Source organism: Tuber melanosporum (assembly GCF_000151645.1).
Source record: "Tuber melanosporum whole genome shotgun sequence assembly, scaffold_14, strain Mel28".
Lineage (NCBI taxonomy): Eukaryota > Fungi > Ascomycota > Pezizomycetes > Pezizales > Tuberaceae > Tuber > Tuber melanosporum.
The window spans coordinates 591,604-607,347 of NW_003298797.1; positions in this window are offsets into that span (position 1 = coordinate 591,604).

A 15,744-nucleotide genomic window follows, 5' to 3' on the forward strand; every position below is an offset into this window, starting at 1 on the left:
TGCCGACGATAACCACACTGTCGGCACCCAAGCCGAGGGCGGCCATGGGTTAACCTTCAGGTTGCAGGTAACATTCCGACCGAGAAAGATGTATGGTACGCCGATATTCTACATGTATCACATTCTACTCGTATCGTATCACATTGTCCCAGCTATTCTCAGTACTACTCGTTTAACGGTACTCGAGTACAATTCGTTCAGGCTTCCCACAAAATGAGTCCAAAACCGGAACCAATCCACCCTTTCTAGCTCCCTCTCAGTCCAGAACAGGAACCCACTGATTTTATGAGTGCATTAACTTGTCCTATGCTTCCATCCCCTCCGAGCTACCATCCTCTCCGGGCTCGCATCCCTTCTGGATCCCCGCCTCTTTTTGGCTCTCGTCCCTGCTGAGCTCCTGTCCCCCGTCGGTTGTCGGGTAACGTTGTATTTTTTGTTCATGTTGCAAAATGTGGTTAGATTTCCCCCCTCCGCACCCAGAGTGTGAGCATATAATAGGTTCGTCAAAATTACTCTTTATTTCCGCGGTACACCTTACGCCAACCTTCCCCTTTACATCTCCATCGAGATCCAAAGTTTTTTTTCACACTGCCCCTGCTAACAGCGTATGGCGAGTTCACTGCAAGTACGTTACCGTGCTCATCGCGTTCTATCCATCCTGCGCTGTGTGAACTCACAATTCGAACCCTGGTCCAGAATCTGGTGCGAGTGACACTACATGAGTACGAGACGGGGACAATAAACAAGGGACCCAGTGGAATGCTCCATTATCAGCCCCTCAAGGGTTACCTTAAAGTCGTTCACAGAACAGATACCGTGACACTTTGATTAGCAAACAGATACACCCTCTAAATGCGCGACTCCGCCAACCCAAAAAATACTAATGCCCTTACAAAAGAAAAGAAAGGAGTGTTTATAGGAAAGAAGACTTTTTTCTATCTACGAAACAGCACTCCACGCTGCGCATATATGCTGAAAAGAGGAATAGAAGGGGAAAAACAGTAAGGGAGGGGGGTGAAGGGGAAAAAATAAAGAGAGATAGACCGTAAACCTGCTAAATAACATTCATCTGCGGAGTCTGCTTACTCTGCCCGTCCATGCTCCTCACACTTCCCCTAGAGTCCCTCGTGCTTGGCCGTCCCTCGTATGGCGCATACCTCTCCTCCAAAGCGCGTGAATTAGGTCCTGGATACTGGGGCGGATGGTATGTATAACTGGTATATCTCCTTCCGGCTTCCTCGGTCGGAACTTCCTGATAAACGTGCCCGTGCGGCGGGATAACCTCCTCCCTCCAAGACCCAAAGTCCTTCTCCCGCATACCGGCAGTCCCCAGACCTTGTTGATCATTGGCCAACCCCCAGATGTCACTCTCCGTGCTGCCTCTCCTATCCCTCGGCAACCTGCTCAAAGTAATTCTCCCCGAGCGCCTCTTCTTCTTCTTCCCGTTACCGTATTGGCGCTTCTTCTTGAGGAGGGCCTGCGCGAAGAAAATAGCGACGCCCAAACACAGGAGCCCGGAGATCGCGCCAAAGATTATCAGAAAGATGCGGATGGTGTGGTTTGGTGCGCTAGGTTCGTTCTCCTGCAGGATCTTTTCGGTCGCCTTCGCAGCTTCGGAGTGGTGGGCCGTTGTTGTCGCGGTAGAGTTGTTTGGATGGAGTGCGCCATCTGGGACCACGAAACCGGAGGCCAGGTGAAAAGCTGGCAGAAGTAGGAAAAGCCCTTGGCGCATTGTTGGCAATATCCCTCCGAGGGAGGTAGAGTCTGTGAGATGAATTTGAACTGTGAATATGGCTCTGGATAATACCTCAAATCGAACTCTGGGCTCGAAAAAAGCCGGAATTTAGGAAGAGGGATTATGGGAGGGGAAAGTTTTTATTACCTACCTTCTATTCGACAGGATGAGGCGCGATGGATTATTTTGGGGAGAGTGCTTGTTTTTGTCGCCGGGTGTACAAGTACGGTGAATGGTTTCTCGGTCAGGGCAGGTGTGTTTGTGGACTGTGGAGCCCAAGACGGAAATGATCGTTGGTGTTTAGCAGCAAATCAACTTTATATGAGCGCTTAGAAGAGCAGCTTTGTATTCTGAACCTTAAAAAATTCGATGGGAGAGTTTTATATGATATCAAAATTTGCTTCCAACGGTTCGGGCTAAGACAAGGGCCCTGACGGGTCGCTTGTGACACCCATAGTAGCAGTAACTTAGGGCTGAGCATTGAGATAGGCTTTTACTACTCTCACTCCGCGCTCTTCAAACCTGTATGGATGGCACAGATAAAATATCTATGATAATTGTCATAATATTATACGAGGTTTATCATTATTATGTAGAGTACAGTACCAGCTGAAAATACATTCTTCCCCCTACACTCCAATAGGGTGTCCATACCCCCCCCCTCGGGTATCGGTGTCATCAAACCCGCCGGCAAACCATCCATTCCAACACACCAGTACTCTACCGTGCACAAACAGGTCATTTCCTCATACAAAAGAGAGAGCTATAATAAATCGATCCCGCAGAGTCCACCAAAGAATATTCAAGAGTTAAAACGCCGTATGATACAACAGCCAGTCTACCTCGACAAAAAAGAAAAGAAAAGAAAAGAAAAGTCTGTTTAGGCTCTGTTGGGCACGTACCAATAAAAATATATCTCGATATTTTCCGAAAACAGCATATATCCCCAATACCCCAGGGAGACCGATCCCAAAGAAGAAATTACTATGCCAGTCAGATAGTGGATGCGCCTCCACTCATTCTGTCCAAAAAGACAGAGTGAGACAGGGCCTATGGGTTGAGTATGATAGTAAGGAAAGCAGGAATTTTGCAAAATACTGTATTGCGGGAAAACATGTAAGCCACTGCTGCTTTTCCCCTTCCACAGGCTTGATAGTGGAAGTACCCACTACCTGATCATGATACTAATTTCTCCTTTGGGCTTGGCTTGCTTTGTGCGTATTATATATATAGAAATATTCTGTTCCAAATATCGCGATTCATTTCCATCGGTACGATATTCTGATACATGCCGAACGGAGGCCTAATTCTTACCCAAATTTGAGAAGACGGTATTCTCTAATCACCCTTTGTCACTCGCTTAAGTACAGGCAACCATCAACCTAGCTTACGAAACTTTTATCTGCCACTCAAAACTTAGGCAAAAGGGGCGAAGGGGCACCAAACTGTGCCTAGCATCGCGATCCATCAGGCTCTGGCCTAGGGACCTCCACTCCCCGGCGCGATCCCTGGCTATTAGTATTAATATGTGAGACCGAGCATTAGATAAAATTCTCTTCGCGAGATTTATGCTCGGGCAGAGCCAAGGGCGCATGCAGTGCTATTGCGCCAACATATCCTGACCGTAGCTCATAGTCTCGAACTAAGCCCCCCATTCCCCACGGCCTCCCTGATCCCCTCTACGCGTGCGCTCACCCAGCAACCCCGCTGACAACTCATGGCAGAATGCTAGTTAAAAATTATCAGTATCCCCTAGAAATATGGAGTTGTCGGTACATGATAGCGGGAATACCTTGGAGGGCAATAATATATGGAGTTTTTTGTTTTTATTTCACAGAGAACATTTTGTGATACAAGGCAACTTTTTTTTCCGAAGGATCCTTGTATGCCGGAGGTCTTACGGCTACGCAGATAGTGGGGAATCTTCACCAGAAATCCCAACGCACAAAGAGGAACATCATTTTACTATATTTATCACTCAGATATGAACAAACCCCATCAAAAACCACACTTAGCCATTCCCGCTCAAGTCCAAAAATTTGCATACTATCCGTATGTTGGTTTGGTCAGGCTAGTCAATATAAAGTAACTGATAGAGCGGTAGATTGGAGTGCATAGTAACCAAATCTCCAGTGAAGTGGTCCATCCGGTCGCAGAGCCAGCACTGTCTCCTAGTGTGTCCGCATGCCTGACCCATACTGCCGGGGCACTCAAGCTTGCTGCACATATGTTCCCGGGAGAAATGTACTCTAAAGCAAAAACAGCAGCAGGGGGGCAACCACATGTGGCCTCAAAATGGCCAGTCTCCAAACACTTTCTACAAACCTTCAGGGGTCTGTGTTCCTCAAAGATCCGGATGTTGCAAGCTCCTCCTCGTAGCCAGAATTTCCCTTCGGCCAGTCTTTCCTTGATGGCCTCGTTTCTTTTGACCACAAAGCGGATACCACATGTGGTGGCATTAGCCTGTCTCATGGCATGGATAGATCCCATAATGTCTAGCCGGGGAATAGTAACTACACCTGTGTTGGATTGCTCCAAGTCAGTGCAGAGGCTATTGAAGGCTGTGCTCCCAGTCCACCCCTCAACCCTCCAAATTGATCCTCGCCCTGTGTCAGCAGATGGGACACCAGAAACAAAGATCTTCATCTTTTCCAGATTCCTCTAGAACTCAAACTCTGAGAGTGATAGCTCTCTGAGCAGGTCAAGCCTGACCTTGTCAAGCTAATTACCTAGTTTAGTAACAGAGTGTGCTGCCAGAGTCAAAAAAATACAACCAATCTCAGGCTGGACGTGCCCTGCACTGATATAGGGAGCATTGCCCCGAATCTTTCCTTGATTGGAGAAGGTCATATTAATCTGATTTCAGATTGTCTCAATATCAACACTATCTGGTAGGGCAACCTTTTTGCAGGTAGAGAACCGCATAGCGATATGCCTTCTCCTTGCATCCAGGGTTGGCAATGACTGTGGTGGTGCCGGCACTGAGTTGAGTGGGTTAGGGGGCCCATCGGCACTTGCCGGGACTCTTGCTACGTAGGAGCAGTGGCTATTTTGATGTAGGCTAAGGCTGTGGGCTCAGACTGGACTGGCAGAGTACCAGGTGCGGTATCTACAGGAGTTAGTTCCTGCCTGTCAGTGCTCTTCTCCTGAGTCTTGGCCCGGGTCGTCAATTTCTTATCACTCCCGAATTCTCTGGCAGCCTTTCTTCTCCTTCTGGCAGTACCACTTAGGCGCCTGCCATGTCTCCTTCCCTCCTTCTTCTCTTCTCCTCCACCATCCTCTTTCTCCCAGTGAATAGATTTGCCTTCGCTACTACAAGCCACATGCAGGGTCACCCCCTCATCGCTGGAGGAGCTGCCACTGCTGGACTGGTGGGAGCAGGCAGCCAATGTAGGGCAGGTGGAGGGTGTCTGTTTTTCCCCAACAGCAAGAGACTTACGGACATATACTATTCATTTCACTACCTCTGTAAAGGAGGCTTTAGCAGTAGGAGCAGCCATAGTGTCCTCCTTTCCCTTAAAGGAGGCAGGAGGTGGCGGTATCTCTGAAGAAATAGAGGAGGTATTGCGGGATACCACAGAAGGGGGTCAATGGCGGAAAGACAACTTACCTTGTAGGATTTCTATCTCTTCCCCTTGTCTGCCGACAATATCAGTCAGCGCCTTTACCACTCATTTGAGCAGGTATACCCGGTTCTAGTAATTCACCCTGCCCTCTAGCTCTTCATTACCAAACGCAGAGCCATTGTTCATCCAAGTCCGAATATCATGTATCATATCATCCTCAATTGACCCGGATTCTGAGGAGAGGAGGGGCTGAGTATTACTAGAGCGGATGTCCTCCAGGCCTTCCAACAGGGATCCAATTATACTACCTGAACGGGGTCCAGGGGAGAGAGTCCTACCTGCATTGAACATCTCACAGATGCCTGCCATGATCAATTCTGCCTGAGCCACAGCAGCATTGGCATCCTTGGGCTGGGTATCAGAGAGTTGAACTTCCAACAAGGTTTGGATGTCACATGGGGTTCCCTTGGAGCCTTCCAGACACCCTTCAGGTGACGAAACCCATCTTTCGTCAAATGCCGGTAGTGATGACGCTATTGCTAGAGAGGGGATCTAGATGCTGTCACTCAGACCAGTCGCTTCAGAGTTGCATCCTTTATTCAAGCTCATAGGAGGATTTCTAGCCAACACCTCAGAGGTGGGCAGGAAGTCCTTGGTTGCTAATAGTGGCGGGAAGGGAGGTGTGGCCTCAATGGTTGAGGGGAGCACCACAGGGGAGAGGACAGCCAGACGCCCGTGATACACATCAAGCGGCATACCAGGGAGGGCAGGTATAATCTGTTTTTTCCGTCCATCATCCACGTTGATGGCCCTTAAAAACTGAGAGCTCAGGATCGGGGCAGCAGATTATTGGGTGGAGGATACTGACCATGTCTGGTGGCGCGTCCCAACTGTAGGGAGGTTGTAGTTATCACGAACGTGACTTGGCACAGAAAAAGGTTTTCACATGACTCATGATTATGAGTCATAGGTATATTATTGTTTCACACATATGACTCATTTAGGTCATATGACTTATTATGTTATGTTTTACAAATGACTCGATTATGAGTTATGGGACGTGGGCCTGGCAAGTATGCCTTGCAAGTGTGCCTTGCGGGTATGCCTTACGCATATGATTTATGTTTTGCACATGACCTCATTATAAGATTATGGGTTTCGCGCATATGACTCATTCGAGTCATATGACTTGTTTATTACGTTATGATTGGTTTATGAGTTTTCGCACATGACCTTGCTATGAGGTCATGGGTTTTAAGTGTGTGACTACTTTGCTTATATAATTAGTTTGTTATGATTTGGTTTTACACATGTGACCACTTTGGGTCACATGACTATGAGTAGGAAGAAAACTATATAAGGAGGCCGATGCGGTCAAGGAGGATTGGTTCTTCACGCTTCGTTCTAAGTTCTTTTCTGACTTATTACTTTAACGAATATAAAACACCTTTACCATCTTTATCTCTATTACAATATTTATCGTTATGAAGAGGAAAGCTCTTCACAGAGAAGAGTTAGAGAAAGCTTACGATAGGCGTTTCCGATAGAAGACAGAGGTCTTGTATTATTAGTAATAGTGGTAGAGGCCTAGTGCTATCGTAAGACAAAGAATGAAGAAGAAAGAGAAGAGAAGTATCGTTCCCCATCGCTAAGAACTAACCATCCGAAGAGGGATTGTTATAGTAGTCCTCATCCTCTGGGTCATCTAGTTTAAATTTAGGGGTCTCACAGAGAGCCTTTTCATCAGATGATATTTCATCCCTAAATGAGAGGGTTGACGAGCCAGTCCTACGGGCAGGGACCTGGTGAAGGAAACTAGGCATCTTGCTCTGGACAGCTCTAGTAAGAGGAGGGGTAGCAGACCAAGAACTGGCCTCGACCGTGATCGAGCTCTCTTTGGCTAGAGACTTGGAGAGCTCAGGAACAATAGCCTGAGAATCTTTAGAGGCGGAAGGTGTAGGGGTCAGGGAATGTTCTGAGCCACAGTCAGAGTTGAACCGAACAAAAAGTCCTGTAGTAATGTCTTTGTTCAAGCCACATGTGGCTGAACAGCCACTCCCCATTAGGAAACCTCTTATCAAAACCTCCACTTCTTTCATCATGGCAATGGTCATGTCAGCGACCGTCCGCCGAACCACGTCATAGGACTATGGATTCACCGCATTCTCACACCTGTGATAGTGGTGAAATTGTAGGAAATTAAAGTTCCCTTTAAGTGTGACGTATGACTGTGTAGTTGTAGGGATAAGGCCACGGCAAGGCTTAGGGGCAGGTATAAGAGACAAGGCCATTAGGGCGGTCTCAAGTGAGTAGGAGGAGTTGAAGTTGAACCAAACAGAGGATGACATCCTCGAAGGAGGGTGAGAATCCGTAGAAGAGTAGGCTGTCGAAGATGCCATCCTCGCCCAAACTACACTCCATGATTACCAGGACAAGACTATCAATATCTCATACCGACGTACCTTGTAAGCAAGAACAACTAAGTTCTAACCAACCACCCGAAATGAAAAATACAAATAAGAACAGTGATGAAGTATATATTACGAGCAAAATAAGGTAAAGTATTGGTGTGCTCACTTCCGACGCGGAGTGCAAGAAGTAGTAAAAGTACTTAGAATTCAATCTAATTTTATTTAAACTTGTACCGCCAACACTGGCATACGACGAGCCCCCACCGGCACAGGGATACCACTAACCAGTATACCACTAATCCTAAGCTAACTAAGGCTATGGCCCCGAACCTGCCATCCCTGAGTCATGCCCATACGAGAACTAATTACAAGACTATCAAATAACCCAGCGCCCGCCCTGGTCTAAGTCTATAGCCCCTCTGATATGAAGCCAACCAGTACTAAACATAGCTGAAGCCAAGCCAAAGACCAACCCGACCAGGTTCCTTGTTCAATAAACACAAAATCACTACTACCCGGTCTGAACACCATCACGCAAAACCTCCACCACAGTAGAAAACCAACAAATACAAACTAAACCTACAGGCGACACAATAGCAGGGAGAAGGCAACCAACATGTCAACCACTCTCACCTACATGCTAGGCTGTTGACTCTATGAACCCACTTTGCCAGTTGCCTCCGAAGAGTATACGGGTGAAGAGGACTTGTACTCGCTACCTGTCCCCTAACTAAAACAACATACGAAAGAAATACATCGAGGTAGTAACAGACTAAAAAAGGTCAGTGAGGCCTATCTCCCACCTGTGGTACCATGCTTCCTCCCACCAAACCCGTAGCCAAACCAAAGAAACGAAACAAGCCCCACAAAGCCTAACGCACAAGACCAAAACAAGTCCAACCCGGTGATGGCAACCCACTATCCGCGCAGGTGGCTGTCAGCTAGCCAGTCCATCAGGGAGCTTTGCAGCACTCTGCAGCTTCACCCAACAGCCTAAGCCGAACTGGAAACACTTAATTAGACCTCATCCAACCTGATGCCAGCCTGACCGGTACTCAGAGGTACCTCTCCCCCCCCAATCAGCCCCCCAAGCCCTACACGTCAGATGCCACAGAGCTCATCCAGCCCCCCAGCCCCTCAGACTGATCAACCATCTGATAGCCACAGGGTAGCCATACCTAGCCCTATCAGGCAGCAACTGGTCTTGGCCACTCTAATAGAGCCCCATATTCTAGTACCTTGCAGCTGAGGGGGACCCACCAACCACTGCCAGGAGCCACAAAGTAGGCAGCACCAACACCTGAAGGTACCGCCACCAGCCACAGTGTCCAGCCCAGTCCAACCAAAGTCTAACCAAGCCAGGAAGGAGTAGGCAGAGCCAGTCAAAGCTAGCCCTACAGGTCCGGCAACAGGCACAGACCAAACGATAGGCAAGAGGCATGACATGAAGGAGGAAGGGTGAACGAACAGAAGCAGACAAATGGAAGGTAGGCCCTACTTACAATAGGTGAAGCCACCAACCACAATCCACAACAGAACCACCCAAATGCACAGACAATACGAGTATCTGGCAGCCAATCGTCCCACACCACTCCAAATAGCAACAATAACCACACCAGGGGGTAGGTGTTTTGAGGGTCAAAGCCATCCCCACCGAGGCGAGGAGGAGACACCTGACTAAACCACCGTAAATGCCGCAAAGACAAAAACTACAAGGGAATGGTGATAAACAACATCATAAGATTCCTACCATAGAAACGAAAATGTAACAGGAACGGGCTGGGTTGATACCACCCTGCCACCTGAGATATGATGCAGCCTGTACAACAAGTTGAACTTGGGAAGGTCATCAGTCTAACCCAAGAGCATTTTGTATCGCGAGAACTAAGGACTCCATTAAAACTCAACAACCATGAGCTGGCCCAAAGAATGACACGGGTGATCATCCCAAACAGAATATTCTATCCCCCCTAATCAAACGCGAAACCTGCAAGTAGATGATAGACAGGAAGCCGAAGGCATTTTACTGAAAGGGGCTGGTAAGCAGCCATGATGAATGGCTCGAAGTGCTAGCATGGTAAGATAACCAGCAGGCAACAAAACGAGAAGCAAACAAGTAATCCACCACACAACGCCAACGGACCTCAACACCAAAGAACCCAGGAACTACTAAGCGAACTCAGATATCTCCCTCAGAATCCAAGACATCAAGGCTCATCATGGGTAAGAAAGAAACACTTGGGACGAAGTGGCAGCAAGAATGAGGAAAAGTACTTAGAATTCAATCTAATTTTATTTAAACTCGTATCGCCAACATTGGCATATGACGAGCTCCCACCAGCATAGGAATACCACTAACCAGTATACCACTAATCCTAAGATAACTAAGTCTACGGTCCCGCACCTACCATCACCAAGTCATGCCTGCACGCAAACTAATTACAAGATCATCAAACAACCCAGCGTCCTCTCCAGTCCAAGTCCGTAGCCCCTCTGGTATGAAGCCAACCAGTACTAAACGTAGCCAAAGCCGAGTAAAAGACCAACCCGACCAGGTTCCTTGTCCAATAAACATAAAATCACTACCATCTGGTCTAAAAACCATTCCGCGAAACCTCTTCCGCAATAAAAAACCAACAAACACAAACTAAGCCTACCAGCGACACAATGGCAGAGAGGAGGCAACCAACATGTCAACCTCTCGCACCCGCATGCCAGGCCGTCGACCCTATAAACCCACTTTGCCAGTTGCATCCAAAGAGTGTACCGGTGAGGAGGACCTGTACCCGCTACCTGTCCCCCAACCCAAGACAACCTTAACAAAAAAAATATATAGAGATAGTAACTGACCAAGAAGACCAGTAGGGCCTATCTCCCACACGTGGTGCTATGCCTCTTCCTGCCAGACCCATAGCCAAACCAAAGAACCAAACAAACCCTTCGAAGCCCAGCTCATAAGACCCAAACAAGTCCAACCAGGTAGTCTCAACCTACTATCTGCACAGGTAGCCATCAACCCGCCGGTCTATCAGGGAGCTTTGCAGCACTCAGCAGCTTCACCCAACAGCCCAAGCTGGACTGGAAACACTTAATTAGACCTCACCTAACCTGACCCAAGTCCGACCGGTACTTGCAGGTGACTCTCCCCCTCCAATCAGCCCCCCTCAAGCACCACACACCGGACACCACAAAGCCCATCTAGCCTCCCTGCCCCTCAGACAGATCAACCATCCGATAGCAACAGGACAGCACATACCTAGCTCCATTATGCAGCCACTAGTCTTGGCCACACCAATAAAGCCCCAGTCCTTAGCACTTTGCAACCGAGAGGGACCTACCAGCTACAGCCGGGAGCCACAAAGGAGGCAGCACTAATATCCGAAGGTACCGGTACCAGCCACACTGTCCAACCCAGCCAAACTGAAGTCCAACCAAGCCGGGAAAGAGTAGGCAGAGCCAGCCGAAGCCAGCCCCACAGGTCCGGCAACAGGCACAGACCGAACAATAGGCAAGAGGTACACCCAACTGATGCGACATGAAGGGGGAGGGTGAACGAACAGGAGCAGACAAACAGAAGGTAGGCTCCACTTGCAATGGGTGAAGCCACTAACCACCATGCGCAACCGAACCACCCAAACGTATAGACAACGCCAGTGCCTGGCAACCAATTATCCCACACCACCCCAGGTAGTAATAATAACTACACCAGGAGATAAAGGTTTTCAGGGTCAAAGCCATCCCCACCAAAGCGAGGAGGAGACACCTGACTGAACCACCTTAAATACCGTAAGGATAAAAACTCCAAGGGAATAGTGATAAACAACATCATAAGATTCCAACTATAGAAACGAAAAAACTTAACAAGGAGGGGCTGGGCAGGTACCGCCCTGCCACCTGAGGAATGATGCAGCCGGTATGATGAGTTGAACTTGAGATGGTCATCAGTCTAACCCAAGGGTGTTTTGTATCGCGAGAACTAAGGACTCTATTAAAACTCAACATCATGAGCTGACCCAAAGAACAACACGGATGATCCCACCAAACACTATGTTCTATCCCCCCCAATCAAACGTGAAACCTGCGAGTAGACAATAAACAAGAAGCCAAAAACATTTTACCGAAAGGGGCTCATAAGTAACCATGATGAAGTGCTCAAAGTGACAGCATTGTGAGAAACCATCAAACAGCGAAACAAGAAGCAAACAAGTAATCTGCCACACAATGCCAACAGACCTCATCACCAAAGACTCCAGGAACTATTGATCGAACTCAGATATCTCCCCCAGAATCTAAGGCATCAAGGCCCATCATGGGTGCGAAAGAAACGCTTGGGGCGAAGTGACAGCAAGGACGAGGAAAAGTACTTAGAACAAAGTGTGAAGAACTTATCCTCCTCGGCCACAATGGCCTCCTTATATAGTGTTCTTACCACCCATAGTCATGTGACCCAAAGTGGTCACATGTGCAAAAACAAATCATAACAAACTAATCATATGACCAAAGTGGTCACATGTTCAAAACCCATGACCTTGTAGCAAGGTTATCTGCGAAAACTCATAAACCAATCATAACACAACAAACCAGTCATATGACTCGAATGAGTCACATGCACAAAACCCATGACCTCATACCAAGGTCATGTGCTAAACATAAATCATATGCATAAGGCATACCCGCAAGGCACACTTGCAAGGCATACTCAACAGGCACACATCCCATTACTCATATTCGAGTCATGTGCCAAACCTATCAAACCATAACATAACAAATCATATGACCTGAATGAGTCATATGCGCAAAACAATAACATACCTATAACTCATAATTATGCGTCACGTGAAAACATTTTCCATGCCAAGCCACATTCGTAACAGTATGGCAATTTTTAGGAGCTTCCTCTACCATAGCATCATCCTGTGACTTTGTAGTTTTAGGATGTCTTCCTCTACCCCTATTCTCCTTGTCTTCTTGATATCCCTTTACAATTATATCTCTGCCAGTAGCATAGGGAATATTAAGGTAGTAGGGAATTTGCTGATATCTCTTCTGAGGCTCGTGTAACCTGAGAATCCTCCTCCTGGTAAACTCAGAGAGATGTGTAGAGGAAGAAGGTTTTTTGGCATGACTGCGAAGAATAAGAGGCATAGTTTGTTGAAAAAAAGAATTGAGTATAATGGTTTCTTCTTGGTTGACTTAAAGCAATTTTTTTAGGTACTGTTGAGAGTGCAGGGTGATGAAGAGGGGTAGGTTGCCACCGATTGTTGAATGGCAGTTTTACTTTTATCAACACATAATACCTCTTCATTTTTCCAATCTTCCTCTTCATCACCCATGGGTTCCTCATACCATTCTAGCATGTTGATTGTGGCAATTCTCTTAAATCCTGGAAATTGCAAGTGCAAAGGTAAATTCTAAGAAAATTTCTGCATACTCCATATTTTACCAACTGATAGACTCTTACCACAATTGGTATAGTGCATAACATTGTATCGAGGGGGGAAAAAAAAACCCTTTCTTATCCCTTGAACAAAACATTTGCAAATCGCTGTAATAAAGGGAAACAGTTTGCCTTTTATCCTCCCTCGATCATCCAGATCGTTTTTCGCATACTTCCAGCGTATGCCGAGTTCTCCATCACATTCGACTTTACTGGCTCCCATTTACCGTTCCCGCCGAGGATGGGAGGGTTTGACTGAGAGTATGATCTGGCCGGGGACATCAATTCGGCCGAGGATATGCCTCACCACAGTATCCCCACATGATAGGGGTACCGTCTTCAAAGGAGATGTCAGATGTGTCGTCGCAAGCCGTGTTTTGTATGCAGGGCTAGTCGTTTGTTAAACATGTGGAGGGGCGCTCAAGAGGTTGCATGTGTCGAGAGGGTCAGGGTTACTTAGTTAAAATGCACAGAAATGCCATTCTGCGTATTCGGGTTGTTAAATTTTAACAGTTCCGGCGGCAGCGCCCGAAAAAAATCCATGTCTATGAATAACACTAATACTCTGCATAGAATTACCAAAGAAGTACGGGGTACTGTACTGTACCAATGTCCGGTGCGACAATCCCTGGGGTCCCAGCGATAATTCAAATTGTGGACTCTCGTTTAAAACAAAGTGATGACCTCCGCCGGGAAGCGAACGGCGCCTCCGAGAGAATCGGAGATTTGGTCCGAGCCGAGCGGGAAGCATTGGAGGTAGAAGTATGATACTTAAAGAAAAGTTACCGCTCCTCCAAGTACAAGCCGAGCAGGCACCCACACCCGCCCAACCAACTGGCCCTACCAATACTCGCATATTCATAACCGGGTGGCTACATGTACCCCAAAAGGCTACGAGAAAATTGGATTGGGCCATAGCTTTCATATCAATACATCCTATGCGAGATGGTTCCACTCGATACCTCCACGAGAAACTTAGGAATGACACTGATCCGAATATAATGAGCGCCATGTTAGAGGCAGCCATTATGAAGAGGATTTCCGAAATGAGCACAGAAATATATCTCTTCATTTGGATGCTGAATTTGACAGAACATACATACAAAGGTGGAATAATACTTCACTTGAAGGTGAATGGCTGAGACCTAGTGATGGTAGCCCGGCAAATAGGCATCTCCGACCCCGAGGGCCTGCAGTGTATTCACTTGAATTGGAGGCGATATTGCCCTTTGGGGTGGAAGCCAGTCTCGACTATAACTCCATCAATACAAATGAAGGGATGTAGGAACAAGTATAACAGCAAGGCTCCCGTAGGTCAATGGCTGACATATTGGAGTCTAAGTTTTTTCCTGCTTCTCTCCATATCGATGCAATCCCGCAAGAAACTACCAGTCCTTGCCGCAGCAATAGGATCCAGTCATTAAATGATGGGGAAGGGTTAGAAGATGAATACGGTGCTACACTTGGACTCATAAAGGCCCAAAACGGGGAAATGATAAAAATTTGGCTGGAATCTCTCAGAGGGATCTGTCATGCGGGACGGTCGTTACTGGTCTATGAGTTGTAAGACTCGTCTAGTTTGTTCTTAACCAGCATATTCATCAATCGCCATTTCCCTCCACAATTTTCTCCCGTTCAGCATGCCTCATCCAATATGACCCTATCACTGCCGCTCAGTTTCACAGATGTTTATTGACCACATTCTGGTCCCCTCTTGCTGCAGGTGGAGTGACAGATGGGTGAGCAGTGAGACCAGCAGCTTAGAGAGGCATTGTGGGTGAAGACGCAGATCAACATAGGCGGTAGTAAGGCTAGGCTGATTGATGCGAAGCTCATAGGAGAAATGAACACTAAGAAAAATTACCAAAGAGATGGCAACCGCAATTCGAACCGCAATATCAGTAGGCAGCCTTGGCACTTCTACAGTACTTCCATCCTCCTATTCCGTTGCGAGGGATCCCGGCAAGACCACAACTGGAGCTGGTATTGCACCATTAGCCCCATGGCCCCCACCCTGGTTTGGGCAGTAGTGTTGTAGTATTAACCTCCATATCCCCGATCCCCTCCACAATGAAATCCTCTAGCATCTATTTTCATGCCTGGTTGGTTACCTTCTGGTTAGCCCACTCCACCACAAGCACGACAAACCACAGGCGCATTCCGAGTCGAATAGAAGCTCTGCTTCAAATTATACACTCTTTTCTCCATCCCCTCCAAGTACCCAACTATCATGGCCCAAAACTCTCTACACCCCTCGAACTTCTCCTCTAACTTCGCTTAACTTTGAGTAACGATGCAGAGGATGGCAAGAATAGCCGGATTGGCGGACTGCTGAAGTTGTGCTTTTAGGCTCGGGGGATTTACCTACGCCAGCGGAAAGTATGGTGGATCGCGAGCGCCCTTGGAGAAAATATGAAAAGGTGGATTGGACGGTTGGGCTACGTGCTGGGTAATATGGGTGGCGGAGTTAAGTGGTGGCCCAAGGTGGCCAGTCCGTCAGGCTTTGGGTAATGCCGGACCGACCCAGGCCTTTTCAGGGATGACCGTGTCCGACTATCAGAAAGCAGCGCCTTAAAGCCAAAACTGGGCCCAGCC